This window comes from Acanthopagrus latus, chromosome 17 (genome assembly GCF_904848185.1).
Source record: "Acanthopagrus latus isolate v.2019 chromosome 17, fAcaLat1.1, whole genome shotgun sequence".
NCBI lineage: Eukaryota > Metazoa > Chordata > Actinopteri > Spariformes > Sparidae > Acanthopagrus > Acanthopagrus latus.
In genome coordinates this window covers 8,650,309-8,677,383 of record NC_051055.1, presented here as the reverse complement: position 1 = coordinate 8,677,383, position 27,075 = coordinate 8,650,309, and the positions used below count along the sequence as shown (strand labels likewise).

At 41.3% G+C, this 27,075-nt stretch overlaps 1 long non-coding RNA gene across 1 annotated transcript in view; it reads right to left on the bottom strand.

Annotated features, from left to right (window-relative positions):
- LOC119006759 overlaps positions 1 to 24,893 on the bottom strand; it is a 65,329-nt gene extending 40,436 nt beyond the window's left edge. The window contains exons 1-3 of the long non-coding RNA XR_005070880.1: positions 24,835 to 24,893; positions 24,641 to 24,725; positions 1,644 to 1,811 (exon numbers count right to left, since the gene is read on the bottom strand). This is a non-coding gene — a long non-coding RNA (uncharacterized LOC119006759). The remainder of the gene's footprint in view (positions 1 to 1,643; positions 1,812 to 24,640; positions 24,726 to 24,834) is intronic.
- Between the last annotated feature and the right edge of the window lie 2,182 nt (positions 24,894 to 27,075).

Genomic DNA, 27,075 nt, shown 5'->3' with positions numbered 1-27,075 from the left:
GCTCTCAAACCCTCTCATAGCCATGGTAACCGGGGCAGTTTGCCATGCCATTTAGAGGATCCAGCCCTCTGACATACAAGTCTCTCACTGATGCAGCTGGTTCAAAGCCTGCGCTCTTGTTTTTGAGCAAATTACATTGCATAGTGTAATATAATAAACAGCAAAACACCTTTATTCAACTTTTCACGTCCATTCACTAGTGTGTTGTATGCAGACGGTGCTCACTTTTCTGTGCTTCAGTACCCTTCAGAAACTTTTTTTTTAAAACATCCAAAAGTGTGAATGAAAGACCTTGTACCGTACTGAATTCACAACATATGAATCATAATCTGTTATGGCGGATGGCAGATTTGGATTTGACAGCAGTGATTCTTTCTCAGTGCTCACGTACAGAAAACAGACAGGGCGATAACAAACATGGCATTCCTGAGCCGAGGTTTTAGGGGGAAATTCATAAAAGTGGAGAGTCTACGAGGGTTTTCACTGCAGGAAAGGAAGGACAAGTGTTGACATGCAGAGAGGCAGGATTTCTGTTTTTCTTTAACTCATTTTCCCATGGAACAAAGTTTCACCTTTTCTCAAAAAAACTGTATTTAAAGGGGCACATTGTAGTTTTTGGAGAAGAAATTCAAACACAAACTTACAGATTAATAAGGTAATAATACAAAAAAAAAAATTCAGAACCTTATCTGAATAAACAAGCTGTTCTCAGAGGAAAATACGGACCCCCAGAACACTGTTTGAAGCTATACAGGTGGCAGGGTCCGCCACATATAAACAAATTAAAACACTGTGAAACTGTGTTGTCCTTTAAGGTCAGTTTGTGTATTCAGTCGTAAAACATTAAATGTTTGTTTATTGAATTTGTTTAGGTGTTCAAAAAAAACAAAAAAAAAAAACAGTCAATAAAGATTTTTTCTTCTGAGTAAAATTTCTTCCCCAAAACACCTGTACAAATCTATATATATATATATATATATATATATATATATATATATATATATATATATATATATATATATATATATATATATATATATATATATAGGAGCAGAATAATCAATCTTAAAGGTGCACTAAGTAGCACTAAGCAAAGACAATAATATAAAAATCTAATGCAGAAAGTTAATATTTATCACATTAATAAGGTCACAATACAAACTCAGAAATAGTTATTTGATACATTCTTATAAATTCAAACAATCCTCAAGGGGACCAAGGTCTAACCCTAGAATACAGTGTGACACTACAAAGGAAGCTAGTCACAAGGGTCCTGCTAACATTAACAAAGTAAGACAGTATAACAATTGTGTCATCCTTTGAGTTTATTCAATCATCAGTTAGTGAAGAATGAGATAAAAGCATGATGCAAGGCGTGAAGAAAACAAATTTAATTGTCTCGTGATGAATTCAGAAAATTAAGAGCAGTCGTAATTCATCACTTGGAGCGCCCCATAAAACATGAAAATATATACGGCCAACAAACGCATGCTTTCAGGTACAAAGGAGGAAATACACACCCAATAAAGTGGGGCATACTTTTTTAGATGTACATAAAATGGAAAGGAGATGGGAATTACAGAGTGTAGAGGCAGAAGTAAATGAGAAGTATGCACGTAAAAGGAGAATAGAGAGAAACTCACCCACTGTGAGCACAGCTGCGATTATAAGTTTGCTGTTGATGCCTCCGATCCGTCAGCTACCTGATGTGCGCCTCCTCTAATTTACTACATCAATAACGCCGCTGTGGAAACCCAGCCGGCATGATAGATGGAGACGATTCGCACGGACTTCTCTCCAAAGTGCCAATTCTTGAAAGTAAAAAGGGAGAGAGAGGGAAAAAAAAAAAGTTAATAAAAAAGTACCATTTCTGAATCACCTTGCATGCCTCTGCTGCTACATGTAGAGGCTGCTGTTTTCGCTCTTTGGGGAGCTGGCGTTCACTTTGAGCTGTTTCCATTTATGAGACATCAACATTCTCTTCAAGTAATTAGTTGCCACAGACACGGGTGGATGTGAATGCTGTTTGTTTTGTGCTGCAACGACATAATTCGGAGAAAAACAAGGTCAGATTGAAGATCAATCTTAAAACTTAAAGCTAAATCTAAAGAAAATCTAAAGGTTTTTTTTTTTTTGCTAATAAGAAGACTAAAGCTGCAAAGGAACAGGATGCATTCATTTGTGAGAAAACTGTTCTCTGCAGAATTGTCAGAACCCAGACTTTCTAGATGCCGACCAGTGACAGAGGAGAGGAGTTTGAAAAGTTTGATTCAGCTCGGTTCCAGTGGAGGACTCGTCTGTTGTCTTTCGACAAAAGGTCCTGACAGGAGGCCGCAAAGTTCAATTAAAGGAAGAGTGGAGAGGTGAGCATTGATTTAAAAGACAGTATGTCAAACTGCACCCCAGAGTGCAGGGCCGGGCTCTCACACTGATGACACTAATTCTTCGGGGAAATTCATGTTAGTTGGTGTCTAGACGTTTTATTACTTGGCCAAAGCACCAAAACAATGGCTAACTCCCCATTTGGAAGACTGGGCTGCTTACTTAGAGGCATGCAGGTCTGAGCAGGAGGCATGGCATTCTCTCTGCAGCAGGTCAGTTTGACTTACTAGCTAGTTAGTAATCAGATGTATGAAGCATTAACAACGTGTTGATGAAGCTTTTTGTTGGCTTCCAGTGAAGGCTTTATTTTTAAGATTTCGACCACTTTATCTCAACACCTGACTGGCTGAAGAGACTTTTTGATAGTGGATTCACAGTGAGATAGTTGGAAATAAAGCTGCAGGCAATTCATGCAGTTTCATAGAAAGTGTACGAAACAATATTTCATCTGAAGACATCTCACATCTCTTGTCTTTTATAGATCGGAGTTACAGTCTTGCCTAGAGTCAAAGACTCAAACGCAGTGACAGTACTGGCATAACACTGGCCAAAGAAAAAGAGGATTAAGGTAAATGTTCATCCGTTAATATTATGAGAACACAAGAGGGCTTCAACATAAACTGTTGTAGGTTGTAGGTGCTATAAATCCAGTCAGATGCCATTAAACCATGGCAGAAGAGGAAGAAACAACAAGGTGACGTGAACAACAAAAATGCACCAGTCAAGCAATAAAAAAAACAAACAAACAGACAAACAAAAAAATATTTGGCAGGGTGGAAGTAGTTCTGAAAAAGTCTGTTCTCAAGAACGAGTACAGTTACATCACTAAGTGAAACTACGTTTAATAAAATAATACTCAAGTAAAAGTGCAACATACTCTTCTCAAACACTACTAAGAGTATTAGTTCCTTTTTAATCTGATGTTTAATGCGTTATCAGCTGCAGGTTTCTGTTTCTCTGAGACTAAATTACCCACAACTGCTCTGTTCTGTTGGGTAGTCATGGTCACCTCTCCAAACCTGGGCCTGCTGCAGAGTTTAGTTTTTCTTTTGTCTGTATGTCAGGGTTTTCAGTTTGAATTTAGGGGGAAATCACACCATAAGTGACTCACAAAGTGAAAATGTGCATACAAATGTGTGGGAGGAAACACACTTAAAGAAAGGCTAGCCAAAATGTGGCTGACCAATCATCTTTCTGCATTCTTGGAAGAATTTCATAATACAAAGAAGTGTGCTTGTGACTCCCTGTCACAAGTCACACTCCTTGTCTGTCTACGACTTCTCACCAGTTTTTACCAAGTGTGACTTTTTAGAGGTCAAAAGGCGCCAATGCAAAGAAAATGGAAAGATAACAGGAAGCGGCAGCAGATGTGTGTGTAGAAGAATTACACTTTCTCTTGTGTCTGAACCCAACAATGATCTAATGATCCTTAGACACATTCTGTAAGCCACTGGTCTGGATGCGAACCAGGAGCCTTTTCCCAAACAATCTATTCACATATTTACTTCTTCAAAGGGTATTCAGAAGTTATAATGACTTTACTGGACAGCGGTGTTCCTGCGGGACTAACACACTGCAGTACAGAAGACTTCAAGTCCAACATTTAAAAGAGAAAAGAAAAAAAATCACACAAATTTCCATTGTTACTTCAGAAAAAAACAAAAACAAACAAAAGAAAAAACATAAAACAAAACACTTCTTAAGGAGACCGCACCACCCCGCCTCCTCCCCCACCTACTTACTACGTGTTGAATTGTGTGTTACAGAACCCAAACACAGATATTCATTTAAGAGAAAAGGTCACAGAAAAGCACTATAAACAGAGTAACACTTCCTCGCTAAATGTATTTGCTATCATTAATGTGTATATAACACAAAGACTTCAAAACAGATACCCACCCTCTTTCTCTCTCTCTCTCTCACACACACACACACACACAAGTGGCACACACACGCTCGAGGTTGATTAGCAGGGCTCCTGAGAGTGTGTGTCAGGTTTTAGTGGAAAATTACAGCTCTTTCAACAATTCCTCAGTCGGAATCCCATTCTAAAGTGGATTTTATCTGCAAATCACAATTATTTTGTTCATGCTCCGTTTTAATGGGCACACCCGCTGGGCTGAAGAAGACACTTCTCTATTCATAAATGTATTACTGCTGGGGAATCATTAACTTATTGTTAGCGGCGCGACTGATGGCTTATTGACATGACAACATTCAACCAGCACTTTTGTCTTTAAGCCGCGCATCCGTATCACTGAAACAATGTCATCTACCCCCATTTTCACCACTCCCCTCGTGTGTTTGAGCTTAGTGGAAGGCTTTTCAGTGACCGGGTAGAAAAAAGAAAAAAAAAAAGTACCGAGCGAGAGATAAGTGTAGGCTGGGTTTCTGGAAAGTCTGAGGAGGTTTTTTTTTTTCTTTATGACGAGGAATAAGAAAAGCAAAAAAAAAAGAGAGAAAAGAAAAGCATCGGATGCCACAAGAAATGGGACACCAGGATGTGAGATGATGTTAGGCAGAAATCACTTGTTTGCTGAAAATGACACGCCACTTCTGCCGGCGTCAACATGAGAACGAATAGTGGCGAAAAAACAGAGCAGAGGGGAGATAAATCGGGACGCGTGAATTATCTGAGAAGTGAAGCACCGTCTGATATTTATGGCAGGAGATGCAGGAGAGTCATAGAGGGAGACAGTTTGCACAGATGGTGGCCATCCTGGGTCAACATTCACATAAAAAAAAAGGAAAAAAAAGGAACGAGCGTCTCCCTCTGTGTCCAGCTATCCCTCTCTGGGTAAATGCAGACGCAGATAAAAGGAGGGGGTGTAAAAGTGTTTAAGTAGGCAGAAGTTGTAAAGGAGAAAAAAAAAAAGAAAAAAAAGCAGAATCGCTATTCACTGCTTGTGCAATCCTTTCTGCCTTGTTGAACTTTATTAAATTCTGTCGTCCTCTCCTTCCCGTCTGGCTCTCTTTGTCAGCTTCTCCTCATGCGTAACTCAGATTTTTTTTTTTTTTTTTTACAGAGGTGTTGTGGAGGGCATTCAGGCTGAAAGAATGTGTTGGTGATAATCATCCCACAGTGTACCAGCAAGAATCCCAGTGAGATGAATCACTGTCAGAAATCAGGGGCGAGTGGGGTAACTGAGAGTCGACCGCTTATTGTTCAGAAAACGTCTGAGTTAGAGAGGGCTGTGTTCACACCACACATCTAGTGTGAACCGCTGCTCATAGTACATGCGGATGTAACAAAGCGCATTTACTCAAATACTGTACTTATATCCAATTTTGAGGTACTTGCACTTACACTTTTGGAGCCAAATGTTGTAATTTTTTGCCAAAGCAACTGATACTTGATTTTTCTTTTTTTTTTTCTTCGTAAGTCAGATTAAAAACTAAATAAATAAAAAAAAGATTCCAAAGATCAGAAATGTATGATTTACTTGTAGTTTTGATACTTGAGCATTTTAAATTGAATTAATTTTTCAGGAAAAGGATGGAAAAAAAAAAAAAAAACATGCATTCATTTCGATAATCAAAAAGAAAATGATGAATATGGAAACCTATAAAGGATTGACCAATAATATACCATATAAACAGCACACACGTAAATATGTGTATCATTTTACTTTTACATGTACTTCTAGTATTTAAGTAAATTTATTGCCATTGAGTATGACTTCTTATATTTAATACCAGATGCTTTTTAAGACTTTTCTCAGGTACTATCTGTGTGGGGGATGTTACTTTTACCAAACTAATATTCTAACACAAAATCTTTAGTTTTAATCAAGTATGACTTCTTGGTACTTTTTACAACACTGGTAAACGCTAAATAAAATAATCTAATTGGTGTTCAACACACACATGCACATAAGTCACCTGACCCAGGATCTGGCTCTGTGCCACATGTCCACTGCTGAACTCCAGCCACAAAAGATCAGAATTAACACGCTTTCAGATAAATTGTGAACGTAGCTTCAGATAATGTCAGGGTGCTTATTTAAAAGTGAACTACAACACATGTGAGCATGAAGTGGTGAACAAACGTGGTGTCAACTGATGCACATCCAGACACTAAACACAACAAAATATACAAATGTCACATCCCAGTTAGGGAATCCACAATAATCCTGTCTCCTATCCTGTCTTCTAATGCAGTTACATTTTGGTAAAACTACAATGCCCCACGATTTTATTTCGACCAAATCATTCTGTTGATATGTTGTATTTTACTTAGATTTTCTTTTTTTTATTCACAAATTTGTGCATATGATTGACCCTTGACAGCAGTTGAGTTTAAATGCTGAAGAAGTCAAACGTGACTTGAAGTGCAGGACACCATTTGTTTACCTTATCAACATTCTATCAAAACCACAGTAACAGTAATCTTTCAGTAACCGAAGTGCATTACGTCACCTGAACCTGAACACGTGGGACCGAGGATGCACTCCACTCACGGTGTTAAAGCCCTGCGCGACCCACGTCCACTACACCACCTCGGTGTGCATAACAGCTCGTGTGAAAAAACAGTAAACACAATCCAAGCTGCAATTATATTTCAGTTCAAACACATTTGACAAAAGCACAACATGAACACGTTTCAGGAAACAGTGGCGAATCTCAAACATTTTCATATAATAACATAAAGTATCACAACACAGATCTGTACGATTTGTACACAGCATATTAAGAGCTGGTGGAATCATTCGGGTCGAATCAATCAGCGTGTCATTATGGTATTACTCCTGTTGCCTTGGCGGTGCTCAGACTCCACTCGGAGAGGTTCAGGATACCTGTGTGAATCACAGCCGCTCGGCCGTCTTTTTTTTTTTCTTCCTTTCTTTCTTTCTAAGAGACAAGTTTGGTCTCGAAGTATGTCTGTAGTCTGGCCATTCATTACAGAGGCTATGAAAGCCAGCCTAATGGATATGAAAGCCCAATCAATTGTCCAGGAAAGGGAGATTAGGGAGGGATGAGTCACCATATTCCTGCTTCTTGACAACCATGTCATGCCTTGCAGCCTCTCCAGAGACGTCGCTGATTGATGCCTATCTTTCATCAGTCCGGCTTTAATCTGACGTTCCACGTGCTTTTATAATCATATCAGCAGAAAATCTATATCGCATCAGCCTCTCTCTCTCTCTCTCTCCCCTGGTCCCCACCTGCTGAGCAGAATATACTTTTTTCTTTTATAAAAACAAAACAAAACTGACAAAGCTGACAGTAGTGAGAGGCACGTCTTTATCTATTGATCACATTCTGAAACAAATAAATAAAAAAAAAAAAGTAAAAAAAAAAAAAAAGGAGAGAGGATGGAGAGGAGAGGAGACGAAGCGTAAGAAAAGGCTGTTCCGTAAAACAAACAGTGATTGTGAAGTGACATTCTGGGAAGAAGTGGCAGGCTCTCTCCTGGTGCTGGCCAAACAAACAAACAGAGGAGCGAGACAAAGTGCAATCACTGACCTTTGTTCAAAGAAGCCATCTAATCTGTTTCCACTTTACTTAATTAGAAAAAGCAGAGGGATTTTTAATGTGCACAGTGTTAATGGGAAACAGCTCACAGGTGCTAATTAAAAAGAAAAAAAAAAAAACACTGATCTCTTTGGTAACTTTGAGTCCATTAATCTATATATTCATCCATCACGAACTCGGCAAACTTATCTCTGATTATGCCCACGCTGTTTTTTTGAAAAGCCAAATCACAACTCAGATATTAAAAAAAATCTCATGTTTGCAAAGCATTTACCCATAATTGATGTTTTTTTTTGTTTTGTTTTTTTTTCACTGGATGTACGCACACTTTAAGAGTACGTACCATAAAATACAGGGTCTGGTCTGAGAGCTCGGTAATTTAAACTCTTTCTCTTTCCCCACTGAAGGCTACACAGCTCCACGCAGACAGTGATTAACCACTGCTTTACAGGTTCCACAGAAGTACCATGTGTGCCCTTGAGGTGGCAAATACATTCATTTCCTCTCTGACTTGGACTGTTAGAGGGAGCCGGCGCGGTGCTGCCAGAACGGTGTTTCGTGTCATGTAATCCCATAAGTGTTTGATGGACGGCCACGTTAACACTGTCTACAACTCATGAGAATGCCACAAACTTCTGCAAAACAAAATTTAAAAATCTGAATAATTATGCTGATGTCTGGTAACATCAAACTTCTTTGTAAGCAGTCAGCTAACATGTATGTATTGATATTGTTGAATCAAATATATCACCCTGCACTGAGAATATGCCTGTTGATTGATCAAATGTTGCTCCCTCAATCGCTTTTGCAGGTTTATAGATTAAAACCACGTTGACAGTGTCAAACTTGATCTGTAAAATATATTTTGATGCCTTATTCTTATAGTTCCTCATTACTGCATCATAATAATGCCATAAATACAGTCGAGTAAATAGTTACAACCTGGAAGCCCTGCGGTGCTGTATTCAAGTACTTAAAGTACTTCCATTTTCAGTTACTTCATACATTAACTCCATTAAAGTCACATTTTGTGCAAAATGCTCCACTCTGTATTTATCTCACAGCAATAGTAAGTTATTTTGCTTTTACACATCAAGATTTAAGCTACAACACCTACAATGATAAAATATAATTTGTTTAAATGGTAAGAGACTTTGCTCACGCAGTGATTCACTAGTAAAAATAATCAAATATCATAAAGTATAATGCTCTAACATAGATGGGTCTTGTCTTTCATGATGACTGCTTTTAATTTGACACTTTAACTGCATTTTGTGTGTTCTTGTGTGTAGGCCTCTAGCACTTATGTCATCTATCAGCTTTTTCATGTTGTTATACCAACGTATTCTACATGAGAACAGAGGTTTTTTTTTATTTCTGTATATTTTTCCTGTTGCTAAGCGCTTGCTAATGGGGGACATGATATGTGTCTATAAATTAGAAAGGCATGGGCTCGACCTGCTCTGAATTACAAGTGGCACCTTTTGTGGTGATTAGTTGCTATAAAAACTCAAACTGACTGGACTGAATTTGAAGTGTGCAGAGGTCTGTTGAAAACATGATGCCATAGACTTACATGAACCAGTCGGGATTTTACACCATTTGGATCAGAATAAGTATGTAAGTTGTTTGATCGCATGTCAATCAAATCTGGTCAGACGGCACCCTGATTACCTGACATTACCTTAACATTTTTCAGATTTTTACTTTTTAATTCTTCTTGCTTTTGCATTTGACACATGAAGTATCTGAACACTTCCTTCACTGCTGTGTAAACAGGTGTGTCGTGCTTAAGTGCACAAAGTTATGATGTCAACTTTAAAAGAACAACACATCTAATCCGCAGCTTTCACTGTGGCTCTGCTTTCCTTGCATCTTAAGTAGCTCTAGTCTAATATGTTACACTAAATTTGAATTTGAATCTCAATATTCACTAAAGGATAAACACACACTTTTTTTTTTTTTTTGCTTCCTGTGTGATAAAGGGACCCGGTAGCTGATGAGCTCAACCTCCTGCTATGCACCCTTAACCACATTAAAGCCCCTCTCGTATGGGCAGTGTGTGGTCTGCCTCTCAGGGACGGCAGGGGACGCAGGAAACAAATTAGCTTTCTTGACCTTGGCCCAAGTTTCCTTTCCACCCTTCAACCCCCCTCCCCCCCGCCTGCCCTTCATCTGGCCACTTCAAGGGTCAGCTAAATGACAGCACGCCTCTGTTGTCCTCCGCGGTGGGGATATATTCAGAGTAGGGGCTCATATAGGCCTGACGTGCATCGTGGGAAATGAAGTTTGTGAGTTTAGTTTATACATGAGGTCAAGTGGATGTGGATGTGGTTCGAAATGATTACCAGTTGGACAAACGTCAGGTTTATGAAAAAAAAAAAAAAAAAAAGGAGCAGTTTGGAGTCGGAAATCCAGGAAGGGTAAAAAAAACACAAACCAAAAGAAAGAAGAATAGGAGGTTAATCGTTTGTTTCAGGTCTCTGCAGTGAAACGAGCTCAGGAAAGGGTTAATGTGAGGTGCTAAATGAAGACAGCTAAATTTCAGCATGGGATTAAACAGTGAAATCGCTATTAAAAGGAACATTTCCTGACAACATGAAGCACTCACTCAGTCTTTTTCCACCCTCAGTCTCAAGGTCAAGATTGAAGTCTCACACACACACACACACAGATAGAAACACATACACGGACTGCTACCCCCATGAATGAAAAGCAGGCTTTTCCAACATCTTAATAAGTTTAAAATCTCAAACAAAATGCAATCTTCACTGCCACGGCGGCCTAAAATGAGGGACCTTTGGCTATAGGAGTGCAAAGAAATCCTTTCAATGATAGATATTGGATTGTAACACCAACAGGCAAATCTAATTCTCCCAGTTCAAGCCAAAGCACGTCTACGTGCATCAGTGTTCAGGCCGAGAGCAAAAATAACCTGGGGTGTCCGGGGGAGGGAGGCAGCAGCACTATATTAATGCACATGCTCTTCATTGATCTATGAGGACTCCTTAATCTTGTGGACAGCTTCCTCCCTACGTATATTTCATAATGTGATACATCGTGCATCGATAACACTGGTAAGGGCCTATGCGTTCCCATGCTGGCTCACAGCGCTTATTGATCCCAGAGTGAAGTAAACATGTCTTTAACACGCGGGCCCCGTCACTCCTCCCCACAGATATAACAAAACCGCCGAGCCACGGTCCTCGTTATTACGCCATCTAACGATGACGGGGATCAATAGTTAACATGACAAGATATCATCTGCAAAGTTAATAACCGTCTGCGTGGAGGGAGAGGAGGTTAAAACATTCACCTCCGTGCGGTTAAAGGAAAAACATGTTTACTGCTCACCCCCTTAAACTCTCAGCGCCGGGGATTATTTACTCGCCGTATGATTCAACTGGTGTTCTGGGAACGGATGACAAAAAAAATACATACAGTAAAGTGACTCAGGAGCACGGCTTTGGCAGCAGAACAAATTGACCATATCCCTATGACTAAATGGTGGCTTGAGCCAGTGCAATTTCCTCACTATTTTCTGCAGGCAGTCATGTAAAAATGATTATAGGTGTGAGCTCTGAGGAAGGTTCAGCCAATATGGGGTTTGGAGAGCTGAAGCCACTGGATGCTGGCTGCCAGCAGTTGTTTTCATTGTAAGCTCACGGTGACACATTATGGACTAAGACCTGGACTGGTTACAGTACCTGTTTTTCCCTACGTAGCAGAAAGATCCTTATTGTTGATGGGCCGACTGTTTTTTTCATTCATGAATACCCATTCAACTGCATTGTTTCTTTGCAAAATGGTACTTTGATCCCTACTCACTCTGCCCATTGTGCTCAGATTATTGAAAATAATTTCTAATTTGGGACTGTACACATTTTAAGACCATTTTCACCTCACAGGACTCACAGCATGCACAATGGTATTCTTCTGACTTTTTTTTCTCTTTAATTTCCTTTTGTTAGAAACATCTAATGGGCCAAATCAAACGTCATGGTCAGACAGGACCAAGTATGGACAGCTCCTCAAAGATACTGTTGTCTCATATTGTGAATTTGATGAATCATGAAGGTCCATGACCAGAACACTGAATCTGTAATGAACTCAGCATTGACAGTTTTGCAGGAATTCACGTGATTTATTTTTCTTTTCAAGGGGTCCACTGCATGTAAGATAACAACAAACTTTAATATAGCCCTTTCCTCAACAAGGTTACAAAGTGCTAACACAGAACACCTATACAAAAATATAAAAACATTAAAAAAAAACGTCTTTGAAGGTGCACAGTGTAACATTTCTCAGTTGCAGTTTTGGTTATGTAGTCCTTGAACTGTCGGACTTCTAGATGGGCAAGTGCTGTTTTTTCTTCTCACCCCCACTGTGACACAAAATTTTCAAATTAAAACATATGGCTTTAAATCCATGTATCAGGAGTTGACCTCTTTGTTTGTTGGCCTGTGAAAAAAAGTAGAATAATGCGCCTTCAAGCAAGAAATGAAAGAGCCAATACACCTTCATCAAACTCTAAATCTCTGTACTGAATCCATATATATATATATATATATATATATGTATAAGAAAAGAAACTGTCAAATGCAACAATCTGCAAGAAATATGAAATGAATAGCAGCCTATGTGTGAATGAAAAGACGACCTCCTAGAGTAGTTACAGTAATATCAGCCCAGTGTGTTTCCAGACAAATGCAACAGTCTCAAATGTTACATGTAAACTGGTGGGTATGCTTTAGGCCACTAGCTGCTGATGACACTGACAAGTGTGTGTAAGCATGTGTGTGTGTGCATGCGCGCCTGTGTGTGTTTGGATTCCTTTAAAGTGAGATCACATGGCCGGCAGTCTGAGTCCAGACAGTAGGAAGTGAAAGTGCCACAGCAGCCACAACACAGGTCAGATCTCAAACATGGTTTTCCGCTGTACAGTGCAATCGCTCTTCTCGTTTCACTCAGAAAACTGCAGCAGATATTTGGACACCGAGGACGCTTTTTAATGATGTAACAAGGAGGAATTAGGAACTGTGAACGAGCGCTTTTAGTCGAGATCCGGCGTGAGGGATGACAGGAGGCAAGAGGATCTTCCTAGAATAACCACAAGTTGTGTTCTTACATGAACAAAAATAGTGACAAAAAAAATCACAATAAAGAGAAAAGTGGTGTTCTTCTCAATTGTTCAAAGCACTACTTTATCACCATTTTACGTGTGGATTCGTGTTTTCCTGACATGGTTAAGAACATCATAATCTGTATCAAAGTATAACCACTGTCAGCTCAATTCATCAGCTAAGTTGGCTCTCATTTGTTGAGCATGTTTGTGTTATAAAAATACAAGAGCTCGCTGCTGTGCTCACTGTTGCATTAGGAGCCCTTATTATTTATTTTTTTTCTTCCTTCTGCGGTTTAATGAGCTGAACCTTGGAAGTGCTCGGGAGAGAGAGAGAGAGAGAAAAAGGGACACACTACGGGTTACTCAGTTTGATTTTATTTTGTCATTGTGTCTGACATCGAGGGAGGCAGAGAGGAGCAAACATGAGGTTTGACAAAGACAGTGGCAGATGTGGAAGTGTGAAAAATAAAGCGAGGGAAAGGGGGATAGCTATTTGCGTGCAATGAAGAAAGACATAAAAAACAGCCTCGCACTGAGATAGTTGCTCTAAATGAAATACCTGGAGATTGCATGTTGCTTTGCATTTGCGGGGGCATTCAATTTTAATTAGGGTTTTGGAGACATCTTTTATCAGACTGTCACTAATCTCTCTCTCTCTCCCACCACACTCCTCCACACACACACTCCCCCCCACACTCTCAAAGACACGCACACACACACACACACACACACACACACACACACACACACACACACGCGCGCGCGCGCGCACACACACACACACACACACACACACACACATCCTCCTATCCCAACATTTAGAAATGCAAATACACAGCAACGAAAAAAAAGAAAAAAAAAATGAAGGAGAAAAAAGATTTTATGGAATAGTACAACAATTGTCTGATACACACATCATCAGAAAGCAATGAATTGGGGGACAAAAAAACATCGTCCCATTTCATTTTGGAGAAAAAACCATTACCTCTACTTTTTAATTGCATTTTCTTTGGGGCAAAGGTGATAATTAATTTTGCTTAGGGAGGCACACATGAACCAGTAACAATAATATATATATATATATATATATATATATATATATATATATATATATATATATATATATATATATATATATATATATATATATATATATATATATATATATATATATGTATTCTTGCCTTCAGTCCCAGAATAACTATTTGAAATTCTAACATGGCAAGTGCATGAAAGCATTTTGTGGGACGGGATAAAAGAAAATTATAGATCATACTCAACATGTGTACACGAGTGTACTTGCTTTTTTTGATCTTGAATAACATCACGATTTACAACTGAAAGCCAGAGAAAGTGAGAGAAAACACAGAGCTCCGTTTGGATTTATTGTAAATTTAAAGTCAGATGATTCCAGTATTTCCTCCAAATCGTCCTGAACTTGAACAAAATCGTGTATATTTTCAGAAACGCTTAATTTTCCTCAGAGGATCCAATCAAAGCATCACGTAGTCTGACATTAACTGACATCAGCTTTATAAGATAAATTCAAACATCGGTAGGATCTATCTCTCAATACATTCCTTAACATTGTTATTTATCAAATACAGACTCTGAACCTGAACTAAAGTAGATACTTTTTCAAAAAAAAAGAAATTGTCAACGTAGCCGTAAAACAAAGGCAAGTTCCACCTATAAAATACATCCCCCACCACCTCCTCCTCCTCCTCCTCCTCTCCCTGTTTCTATCTGTGTGTGGGGTAGTGGTTAGCCTGTCTCCCCCTCTTCATTCCCGGCCCTCTTCCATTGTTAGTCACCTTGTTTATTGGCTGGAGCAGCCGTGGCGTACTGGACATCATCTGAAACTACAAACGACAGGATGCAATAAGCTGGAGAATAGCAGCAATCTGAGGAAAGTTCTCCATTCACCAGCGCTCCCTAACTCTCTGTCTTCTTATCCTGGGCAGAAAATAAAAAAATCAATACGGGCTCACAGGGCTTGATAAAAGTGCTGGACAGGGAGAGAAGCAAACGCTGGATATAGTAAATTAAAGTGATCAAAATTTTCCAGTCGACTCAGCCCCACAGCCTACATAAACTAACAACCCTGCCTCCACAACTGTCCGTCATCCCCCTCCACACACCGTCTTCATTCGCTCCCTCAACTTTATCCTGATTCCCTCCCTGCCATTCTCCTTTCTTGCTATCGTTTTTCAATCGTACAATATTGACGGAAAATGGCATGTTATTAATGAACGTATCAACATAATGGTAACATCTTTTCCGGTAGTCGAAGCAAGTTCAAAAACCTGGGGTTCCGACAACAACGCTGCACGGGAGGCAGAAACCAGCTCAACAAATTACCCCATGTGCAGGCAACGCTGTGGCTGCAGGAGTCATTCATGCTGGTACTACACGCGAGAGTTTTGTGCTTTGCTCACTGAGCTGCAAAAAAGTAACAGCATATGTCCAACAACCTAACCTTAAACATGACCAAATCCTTGCCAAAAATGCTTAATACTGTGAGAATTATATCTGCCTTAACTGATTTTTTGGCTGCTGGGAGGCACAAAAAGCTGGACATTGGACATACAATATTCACATGTAAGTGGGTCATGGCGAAAGTTTACAGCACGTTAGCAAAAATGTACCAAATTACACATCCAGAGGACGCAGAACAACATTAGCCGTTTTTGGGATTGTGTAATGCTCGGTTTTGGTCTCCACCACCTCCTCCACCAGCGCTTCGTTATGTTCACCAGCTAATCGCTAACTATCTGTCATTTGGTGCTTCAGATAATGACCAGTGAGTTTACACTTAGCCTTTTTGCTGCAAACAACTGCCTGCTACTGTTGGGAACGAGACTGGTGATAGATGAGACTCAACCCAACAGTAAAGCTACAGGCAAGAAAACCAAAACAGTGAGCTGAAAGGAGCTAAAGTACGATAAGCTAATTAGATACACAATGACCATTTTTCTCAGTGTTAGTGCTAGAGCTGGGGAATAAAAAATGTAAGGGTGTATTGTGTCACAATATTTATCTCAATATTTTCAAGGTTGGATGACAAGTGGAACACAAAGGTAAATTCAGACAATTACTTCATTTAACTACAACGCAGTGCTTTTAAAACTTGCCATATCATAATAAAACAATGTCCAAATCTCAGATGATATGTAATCTCATATCACAATATTGATATATAGTATATATTGCCAAGCCAATACAAAGTTACTATAAGAAATAATAATCAGTGCAGCTATGGGTATAAATTATTGAGGCAAATTAAACCTTATAGCAAGACAACTGGCAGCCCCGCGTTTACACCAGAGGTATTGCTAATGCTAGTGCTCCTCAGAATTAAGACCATAAATCCTGTTGCTTCTCATGAAAATTAGTGTGTTGCCTGCCCTCCTACCCTCCCCATCCCTGAAATACTAATGATGGACATTTTTAATTCTACCTTTTGCCCCTTCAACCTTCTCCCCCCTTTGCCGGAACACTTGAGGCTTAAAGTAGCTTCCTTGTTTTCTTTTGTGCCGTGAAGCAGGACAGCTGGCTTCCTATCAAAAAAAAAACAAAAAAAAAACGACCCTGTGGCTCACGACGTTAGCTGTGGAGGGAGAAAGCCTCATTTGTAAATAATGTCTGAAAATAAATGTTATGATTTAATAACACGCAGCCAGTAATTTGGGAATGGGCACAAAAGACGAGTTGAGAAATCATCACAGTTCCTGCCTTCACCTACGCTGTTAGGAGTGTGTCTGACCACACATGCACTAATTCAATTACAGTAATGCCGGCAGCAGCTGACTCACTCTGCCTCTAACACACACACACACACACACACACTCACACACACACACACACTGTGCCAACCCTGCACAGGGCCCCTTTGGCACCTTGTCCACCTAACAGTAAGAAGGGATTAATAGGGATTGGCCAATCCGGTCCAGTCTCATGGTGTGAGCTTTACCACAGAGCTAAGCTGATATGCCAGCTCAACACCGATAACTGCAATTTGATGGCTGTGCTGTGGTGAGAGGGAAAATGTTCCACGTCTCGTCTTATCACCATCTTGTTTATATGTGGAGATTTTGATGTCAGTTGAGGGATCCTGGAGGATTCCTACTGAATTTACAGACATCTCTAACAACAATTCACTTGCATTGTCCTGTATTGATTAAGGGATGAGCTAAACTTGATACGCTGCTCACTAAAAAAATGCATTCAAACAATATTCTGGGGATAAAGTGAGGAAATCCCTACAAATACCAACTGTAACTGACTTGCAGGCCGCTTCACCTGACCTGCATGTTCACTCGTACGCCCTCCTGTACGAGCCAGTGTGACCGTCGACGTGTGTGTGTGTGTGTGTGTCGGGGAATCAGCTCAAAAGAAACAAGCACCCACTCGGGCCAGCATTTTGCCGTGGCCTTACATCCTGTTGGCGCCGGTTCGACAGCAGACAGCCTTGGGACACTTAAATCCAGCTGTAACCCTGAGCAACATGCACATGTCCTGTTAGCTCACATCACAGCTTGACTTTCTAGGGGACCGGGGAACCATCGGTCCCACCATTCTTTGATTCAAATAATGCATGTGGAGCACCATAATACTAATGTACCAAACAAACAAGGAACAGCACAGGATGAGGCTCCCTGAGATGCAGAAAAAGTATGATTTATTTGTCTTAATCATCAATTTTTGTCTCTTGTATTGGATATAAACAAAAATCGGAACATTTTCCTGATCTTTTAATGAGTTTATTTGTGTTTCAAAGCAGGACAGGAAGCATGGGAAAGATGCAAGTCAACAGATTACAAGTCAAACGCACTAGTTCAAAGCAGGATTACCGCTGGGATCCTGTTTGTCGATGCGTCTTATTAATCTCGTGTTAGCCATGCAGATCCCAATGCTCAAACTCTGTCCGTTTCTATATTTATCTATTTTAATCTCTTTGTAAAGCAAAAGGCTTCCAATTACAAATGCCACAAGAGTCAATCCAATTGAAAAGCAGTTGGCAGTCCAGCATTTAACACTTAAAACCTTAAGGAAAGATTATAGAGTTGGGCCATCGCGTGCATATTCGAGACGCGATGACTTAGATGCATCACTCTGGAACTATTTGACTAAGTGTTTCTGTCAGCCAATTAATTGCAGGTCTTTACTGTATGCTGCAGTCAAGGGAATCAGCCCACAAAACCCTCCCCTAGAGCCAAGCAACAGAAACCTGTAACCATGCAGGAGTGTGAAGATTAGGATTACTGCGTTTAAGGATTAAGGAGGAAAAAAAAAAAACAGCCTGCCCCGGCCTGTGCGGTAGATCGTGTTACGCCGTCAAATAAAAACATTTAAGAAAATCATTCCCCAGACGGCTCTTTCGGATCAATATGATCTTTCATATTTCTCACTTGTAACCCAACACATGAGCTGCGATCTTCTGTATGCACAGTCCGTGCCTCCGAAGCTTAGCTCATCCCCGCAAAGCATGATCGATGAGCACGTTGCCATGTAAACACGCACATCCATACCTCCCCTATGCATTGTGCACACACACACACGCACAGAAACACACACACACACACACACACACACACACACACACACACACACAAACGCACACACACACACACACACACACACACACAGACACACACACCGAGCTTGATTTTGAAGGGTCCTTAATCACAACTAAGCAATTGACTGATCAATGACAGATATGAGGAACAACTGTGGAATGCTAACAACAGCACCGCTTTGGTTTTTATCAGCTTCTCTACTTCGGCCCATTTTTATCACAGATTATATTTCTCTCTGTGTTAACAGGCTCCAAGCCCCGCCGAGGTATTAATTAAAATCTAAATACTAAATATTGATTGATACGTTATCAGGGCATAGCAGTTGGTCCGCAGGCTATTGATCCAGCCTGTGATTTATTATCATATTTAAGAAAAATCATTTTGCGTGATTATACGGGGTAATGGATTTTTAGCGAGGGGTGTAATTCTTTTTTTTTTCTCTTTTCTTTCTTTTTTTTTTGTATCGCGTTTGTTATGTGGAAGGTGGAGCAGATTTCTCAATTGCATTCGGAGATCACTGATATCCTCGGCACTGCACTCCCCCCCTCCACCACCACCACCGCCGCCACCACCACCACCCCATTCAGCCCTGCGTGGCCTGTGAGGGGCTAAAGCTTGTGTAAGAGAACGATCCCCGCTCTTGTCATTGGGAATAATGGGTATTGGGATTACCTCTTTAATCACAACAAAGATTAACAGATGGTATGAGAACAGTTATTAGCAAACATCTTGCACTCATCAAATCAATAAGATGATTTGTAATCAGGCTGTCGGTGCAAGTGAAAAGGGAGCCGGGGCTGTTCCCAGTGAAAGATCCTGGCAATCAGAGGCTACTGTGTAGCAATTACCTCTCCACAAAATAGGTGCTCTTCCTCCACTGGCTGGCAGTCCTCCAAAACACACGCCAGACTGATAGCAACATAGGGCATTAACACGGCAAAACACAAAACACTGCACGGGTAACCTTGTATTTGATCAGGTGTTAGGTTGCTCCGTGATTTCATTTCACTTTGTGCCTTTTAATTTGGTGGATCTCGGCGTGTACATGAGGGAGAGGAAAAAAAAAAATCTAAATGTTTACACACACTGTCTCTCACGACAAAAGACTGTGTAGCTCATTAGCGGGTTACCATGAATAAGTCAGTGTAGGGACAAAGAGGGAACAGCATAGAAACTATACAGAGAGAGGGTTCACTGTGCAAATATTTCTCCCCGGAGACGCAGACAGAGAGAGGAAGAGAAAGGCTGAAGGACTGCAGACATACCGCTGCACCCAGTACTGTAAATGAAGGAATGTCAAATCTGCGTGGGGCTAAAAGTCGACTCAACAGCAATCAACATCCAGCATTATTTTTAAACACAAATACTCAAATTATTATGATTTTTTTCCCTCCGTCATATTGCATGTAGGCGTTGCTGTTGAGAAATATTCAATGCATGTACGTTGCGGAGGCATTTGCAGGCTTTAATTTCATGTTCACTGGTTCCACAGTGAGAGAGCATGATGATAGCTGGGCGATGACACATCATCAGTCTCCTCTACGTGAGCGTTTATTCCAACATGTATGTGTTTTGATCACATTAGATCCGGCAAAATGTTACAAAAAAAAAAAAAAAAGAAATACAATTTTAAAAAACGCTGCGCTAGGGAGATAAAAGTAGCCTAACAGAGGACCAACTTTCTGTCATTTTGAGAGTGGAACATAGGTAGAAGAGAGTCTGCAAAAATAAAAAAAAATCTGTTTCCTTTTCACAACATCTATCATCAAAAAATTACATTTCATATATCATTTTATATCATATTATTCTAATTTTCTGTCTCTCTAAAGACTTGGAGGGAAAAAAGTAATCAAGGCCTAAAAAAACCTCATCATCATGCCAAAACTGTATTACCGATTCTAAAACAAAAGTCACAGTCATCCATTTTTATTTCATTTAAGCCCAACAAAATACGTCTTTTACACCATCTCCTCCGGCTTCATACACCTGGCAGAAAGGTGCCAGCGTAACTCTAATTCCTGCTCTTACAGCTTCGCAGGCCTTCTGGAATCCACCTCACCTTGTTTGTATTGTTGCATTTGTGTGGTGGGAACAGCGGGCCAAGACTGACGCTCCAAAAAGGTAGCATTGGCTGAAAGCAAGCAGTCACTTTAGGGGCGACAATTCTGACCTTAGTGGGATGTGGCATTTTATTGAACCTTGGCTGTCTCTAAATAAATATCTTGACGAGCCTCGAGAGCGCTGAGCTTTTGTCTCGATCTCTTTCTCTCTCATCGTGTGTTTTTTCTCTCATTTCTGACAGCGTTAAAAACACACTCACAACGCTCGTGCAGGCATGTACTTGTGCCCGGCTGCTCACACACACACACACAAACACACTCACGCTTCTAATGGCAATCTAATCGCTACAGAGGACATGCGACGGTGGCTACCTACCGCACATTTATCAGCATGCTAACTTTCACTGGTCTTGAATCACGATGCGACATATGCAATCTATCTGTGCTACCTCTCCTGACACTCACACACACACACACACACACACACCTCCACTGACAGTGTAGATATGCACTTACCAGGATTAAGCAAGGCAAATGGTGCCAAAACAATGGCAGTATGAAGTAACTGATGCTGTTTAAAAATTCAAAAGGCCTCTATTGAACAGACAACGTGGCACACATATCACCGGGCCACAGATCCCTGCAGCCCACTGGTCTGGCTGCTGGCTGCTTTCAGCCACACACACACTCACTAACACGTCAGAAAGTCCATGCAAATACAGGTACGCTCCTCTGACCCACAGTTACACCGACAGGCAGAATCTAAGGCCGCTCTGAAGCACACTTCACCTGTGCTTTATACGCACTTGCAATCACATAACCGCAGACAGAGACGCATAGGCACCTCTCCCCTCCCACGCACACATACACAATCACTTATCGAGAGGCTAATATCTTCCCAAGGTCAAACCTGACAAGGAATTCCAATGAGATTAAGTGTCATCAGTGCGACTTTAGCCCCGTTCTGCTCATTGTTCTTAGAAATGGCATCAGAGCCACAGATGACCGAGGCCTCGGAGCAGTAACACCTCTCCCCTTCCTGTGAGGGGCCGAGTTGATACGTGAGATATTTGATACAGGGCCTCTGATTCCAACACCAGAATGTAACAATGTTCTTACATTATATCTGCATCTAGGAGGGTTAGGCCGGCATACTGGTCAGCGAGTCTCAGATATCAGCGTCAGTGTGATTCACTTCTGACTGCGCAGTATTTGATTTTTTATTTGTGCTTCAGTTGTTTAAAATATCTTTTTTATCAGCTGATTCTTTATTCATGACTCCCAGGGTTTGTCTGCCATAGATTAAGAGGGTCATTCTTTATTCAAGAGTCGCTGACGCTGTAACAATTTAAGTAATTTGGGTCATGAAAAACAGCATTCTGGACTATAAAACGAACAATTTCGATGCACTGCGTGTACAGTGAATGTGCTCATTTCCACACACAGGCAGATCTCCACATATTTCCCAGCATATGAGGTGGCGTCTCATCTCGGCACATAATCGCGGGGTGTTTTGTTTGTGGACTCTTCTCGTGAAGCACCAGCCTCGTCAGTGCTGTCAGCCAGCATTTGCCGTGCCGCCTTTCACACTGAATTTGACACACAGTCTTTGGTGGCGGCAATGAGCATTTTGTCATCTCCTCTCGAGTGCCAACTCGACGTCCAATTGCTGCCCCGCTACTAATTTAATTACAGTAGCAGAAGAAATTGGTTTGATTCGATTCATTTCAATTAGGCCTGATTGGAGCAGTCAGATCAAATTTTACTCATCTCAGGTACGAGCCACCTGTCACATTTGATCTCAGCCTGCTTTGTTTGAAGCAAGATAAGCAGGCCATGATATGATAACTGGAAAAGTTTGCTTGAGTTATATATATATATATATATATATATATATATATATATATATATATATATATATATATATATATATATATATATATATAAAAATCAAAAGTTCACGGATCACGTGGATTCAGATTCCTCCGGAACCTCCGACTCTGTGACAAATGTGAGAGTAAAACCCTCCACTTTCAGCTCAGGATCACAGCCAGTTGCCACTTAGCAGCGTCCCAGCTACAATGGTCATTACTTATGCATGATGTCCACAATTATGTATCAAATTGTGTGTGCATGTGTGCGCGCGTGTTTTACATATCCAGCTAATGGATGTGTAGCGCGAAGCAAAGCTAGAAAACATGTCAGGAAAAGAAAAAAAACAAAATAGACACTCTTATATCACATCATTCAGACGAGCAGCTGCTGTCGTGTCTAATAATACGACACACACTCAGAGTGGCTCCCTCCTCAGTAGTCTGCTGAGAAGGCCCTTAAAGGTGCACTATGTAGTTTTTGGGGAGAGGAAAATTAAATCAGAGGAGAAAGCCGTGTTTATGCCCAAACAAACTCTCTGCTTTTGTACGACGGAATAAACAAAGCGACCTTAAAGGACAACACTTACACTGTTTGACTTTGTTTGCATTTGGCGGACCCTGCCACCTTTCCAGCTTCTTGTTTGGGGGACCTTATTTTCCTCTGCAAAGATCTCGTTCATTCACTTATTGAAAAAAAAATATATATATTTCTGAGTTTGTATTATTGCCTCATTTGTATTGTCTCTAAAACAACGCAGTGCCCCTTTAATCTACGACCCAACAATACGGAGTAACATTGATCCTTGAGTGAAAGCAGCTGTACTGATCTTATTGAAAATGGTCAAATAATATTTTCTCAGAGTCACTGTGGCTTTAACAAGGCCCAACGTGTGAACGCCAAGTTGCATGTTTCATACAGCACACTTATTTCAGCTTCCATTTCTCCCTTTTTCTCTCCACTCAGTCGTTCTTTTCCGTCACAGTTCCTAATTGTTGGTCTTACTCATTGCTCCAGTCACTGTCTGCAGCGGCTGCTCGTCTATGGCAGTTTTATTGTTTAGTTTTAATGTCTGTTTGAAAGTGTTGTATCATTTGTTTTATTCCTCAAAAGCCTCACCAGGGACGAGCACTGCAAATTAGCCACAGCTAGAAGTCCTACAAACATGTCATCGGTTGCATTTCAATTAGATGCAACAATGCCTTCATGTATTGTCCCCCTGACAAATCAAATGCAAGAATATTTAAATAGATGAAGGAATGAAGGTAAAGCCATAGACTCAGTTTAAGAATAGATAATTGTAGAGATATTGTAGTAAAAGACAACCACAAGAAACTGACAAAGAAATGCGATTACTTTAAAATGCTTATCTAAACTTAGACTTTCATAAAAAGGAGCCTCCGGGACGCTAACGCAACACTTCCCATGTGGCACCATGATCTCTGTAATAACAGCTACACACTGCAAATTGTGTGGCGTTGGACAAAAAGTTCAATCAAGTCATGTGACAAATATTTATAAGAATATTCGATTCGAGAATATCGATTACAGAAGAATAAAAGGTATGTGATCATTTTAAACTGCATCACCTCTGACAAAGTTTGAGTCTCTATAGGAAAATGATACAGCGATTAAAAAAAAAATGTTGCTGAGGACATCAAATAAAATAAACATGTAATAAAGTCACTGTAAACCAAATATGAAGTCCCAGTCTCCCTGGAATATTTGACCTGTCCTCTGGGAGACTGTTCTTATCATCAGCCAATGGCAGGATAAAGTTATACATCGCCTCTGATTGGTGCAGATAGAAGCCCCAGCAGTATGCCATAAGCTGCCATAGGCTGATACAGTAGCCTGCGGTGTGTATGTGTGTGTGTGTGTGTGTGTGTGTGTGTAATGCGTCTTGGCACCAGTTGCGGCGGCGCAAAGACGTCTGATTGGACGCTGACGCGGGGGGGTGGAGGGGACGCGGTTCTTCAGACTGCGTTGCGTTCGCGGTGTGATCACATGCTCCGCGATCCACACAAGGTATACAAAATATCACCCCCCCCTCACAGCCCCGCGCCTACACATAAATCCAGCGGCCGAGTTCTTATTTTACGCAGCGACACACTGAAGGATAAATTCAAACTGCGGGCGTCATTTACCTCTTGGCGTCTCTCCCTCCTCGCGGTCCGGGGCCTCCCCCTTCACGGTATCCGCAGTGAAAGAGACAGACGAGCTCACGGCAGACTGCAGAGTGTGAGAGAAAAGTCAGCCGGTGCACTTCATGATGCAGAGAGAGGGCCGCTGCTGGAGCCAGCCAGACCCCTTCTTCTTCTTTTCCTTTTTTTTTTCTTACCTTGCGACACAGATCCAGAAGGGGTTGAAAATGGGTAAAAATGGTTGTTTGGGTGATTACACGTTTCTTCTCTCCCTCCCTCCCTTCCTCGCCCCCCCCTCCCCCTTCACCCCACCTCCTCTTCCTCTCCTCCACCAGCGGCTCTCTCTCTCTCTCTCTCTCTCTCTCTCTCTCTCTGTGTGTGTGTGTGTGTGTGTGTGTGTGTGTGTGTCGGTGGCCCTGTTCTGTTCTAACAGCCGCTGTGGGGCTCCAGCTATGCAGCAAAACAGAACCCGCCGTCCCTCTAAGGTTAGAAGAAGGAAGAAGACACCTCTGAGGCGCGTCCGGCGTCGGCTGTGTCACAAAACGAACGCCATTTATTTTTTTATTTTTTTGTATTCATTATGTTTAATTAAGGAGCTGTTTATTTTGCTGTCACGTGACTGAGTGCATTGTTTTTTTTTTATGTTAATTTCATCCATATCCTTTAATATCCATTATGAAGAAATGATGGGATGGAATCACGCAAAATCACGCAGGTCACGTGGAGCCTCGAATCACACGGACGGCCCCCTCAAAACCTCCAGAAATGTCAAATTAATTACTTTTTCCCAGAAGTCCAAGCTATTTGACGATCCTTGATCACACTGGATCTCCCCCCCCCCCCCTTGTTTTTGTCTGTGTGTGCGTGCGTGTGCGCGCGTGTGTGGTGTGCCGGATTAAATGGCACCTCGTCCTAAATGGCACCTTGCCTCGTTTCCCCTCTCCTTTCATCATCAGCAAAATAAAGATTAGGCCTACAGAGAGAGAGAGGGGGGGGGGGATTGTGAACGCTCGCCCCTCGCGGAGGAGACGGTGGGTGGGTGGGGGGGGTTGGAGATCCTCATTCCTCCGCCTTTGTGATGATATTGATGATGATGATGGCCAAGTGGACAGTTTGATTTTTGTGCGGCGAGCTAGTTATAAAGAATCAATATTATATCAAGGGGGTAACTTTGGTGATAAAGGACTTCAGCCACTCCGGCTATTCATCATAAGTCTGTAGCAAGCAGATAGGTCAAAAGAAATTATATTGCTCTAAAGAGTGTGTCTCCTTATCTCTCAGCACCAGGGGAGTGGAGGACACGCCGATCGATACAGTAGCAGCCGTATACTCCTTGCAATTATCAATAGCTGATTTTGTCTTCCCGGGGCTGCATCTATTAATACCAGATAATAACAGGCCTTTTGGACATAACTTCTAAAAGGGGAGGAGGCGGCGGTGGTGGGGGATGATGGAAGGAGAAGGAGGAAAGGAAGAAAAGAAAGTTTGCTCACAGGACGACCTTGCTGTCAACAGATTTGTCTCTCATATGAGGTGGACACAGGGGGATAGACGAGTCAAAGCGACAGGGGGGAGAGAGAGAGGGGAAGAGAGGGAGGGGGGGATGGGGGGGGGGGACTCTAACTGAGCCCCCACCAGTCCAAACAGCACCCCTCCTGACAGGAGTCATCGTTACTGTAAAATGGTTTTACGCGTCAGAGCGACAAACACGACAACAACCAGATGTGTGCAGAGCTACTCTTGTCACATTTTATAGTATTGGAGCACATCATTATTTATGCTAAAGAGAAATTTAGCTGCGAATTAAGGAGGTCATACAGGCGAAAACGCGAGAAAACATCTACTTTACCCTGCTCTGAAGTCACATTTATGGATAGAAAATTACGCACGTCCCTTTCTCCCCCTGTCTTATTTACGCGCCAGCCGGATTCCACGTCCTAATCCTTTCAGTCCTCTCCCCGTTAATGTGACCCCGTGCTCACAGAGGTTTTAACGCAAATGCAAACATGCAAAGCAAAGGGTTAATGTGTTTATTCTGGTGCACGCTGAGATGAAACCTCGCTCCTCTTTTTTTTTTCCATTTTGCCAGAAAAGAGCAGAAAAAGGGTGTTAAGAATGATGTCATGTTCAAATCATCCTCTGAATGGGGCCACACAGTCAGAATGAGATACATTTTTTAATGATCGTTGTTTTGTTTTTGTTTTCTTTTTCTCTAAATCATATGATGTGATCGCTGTCAGTAAAGACAGGAACGACATTTCCGCGCGTAAAATGCCCATAAACCACAAATAAAGTTAAGGCAGGAGGCTGCGATGGAGAGTCGCTGTGCAAAAACACACTCAACGAGATTAATATGACTGTCTGTCTGTCTGTCTGTTAGCGGCGGCGGCTGCTCAGAGCTGTGAGATATTATATGATGGGAGGTCAAATCTGGGTGT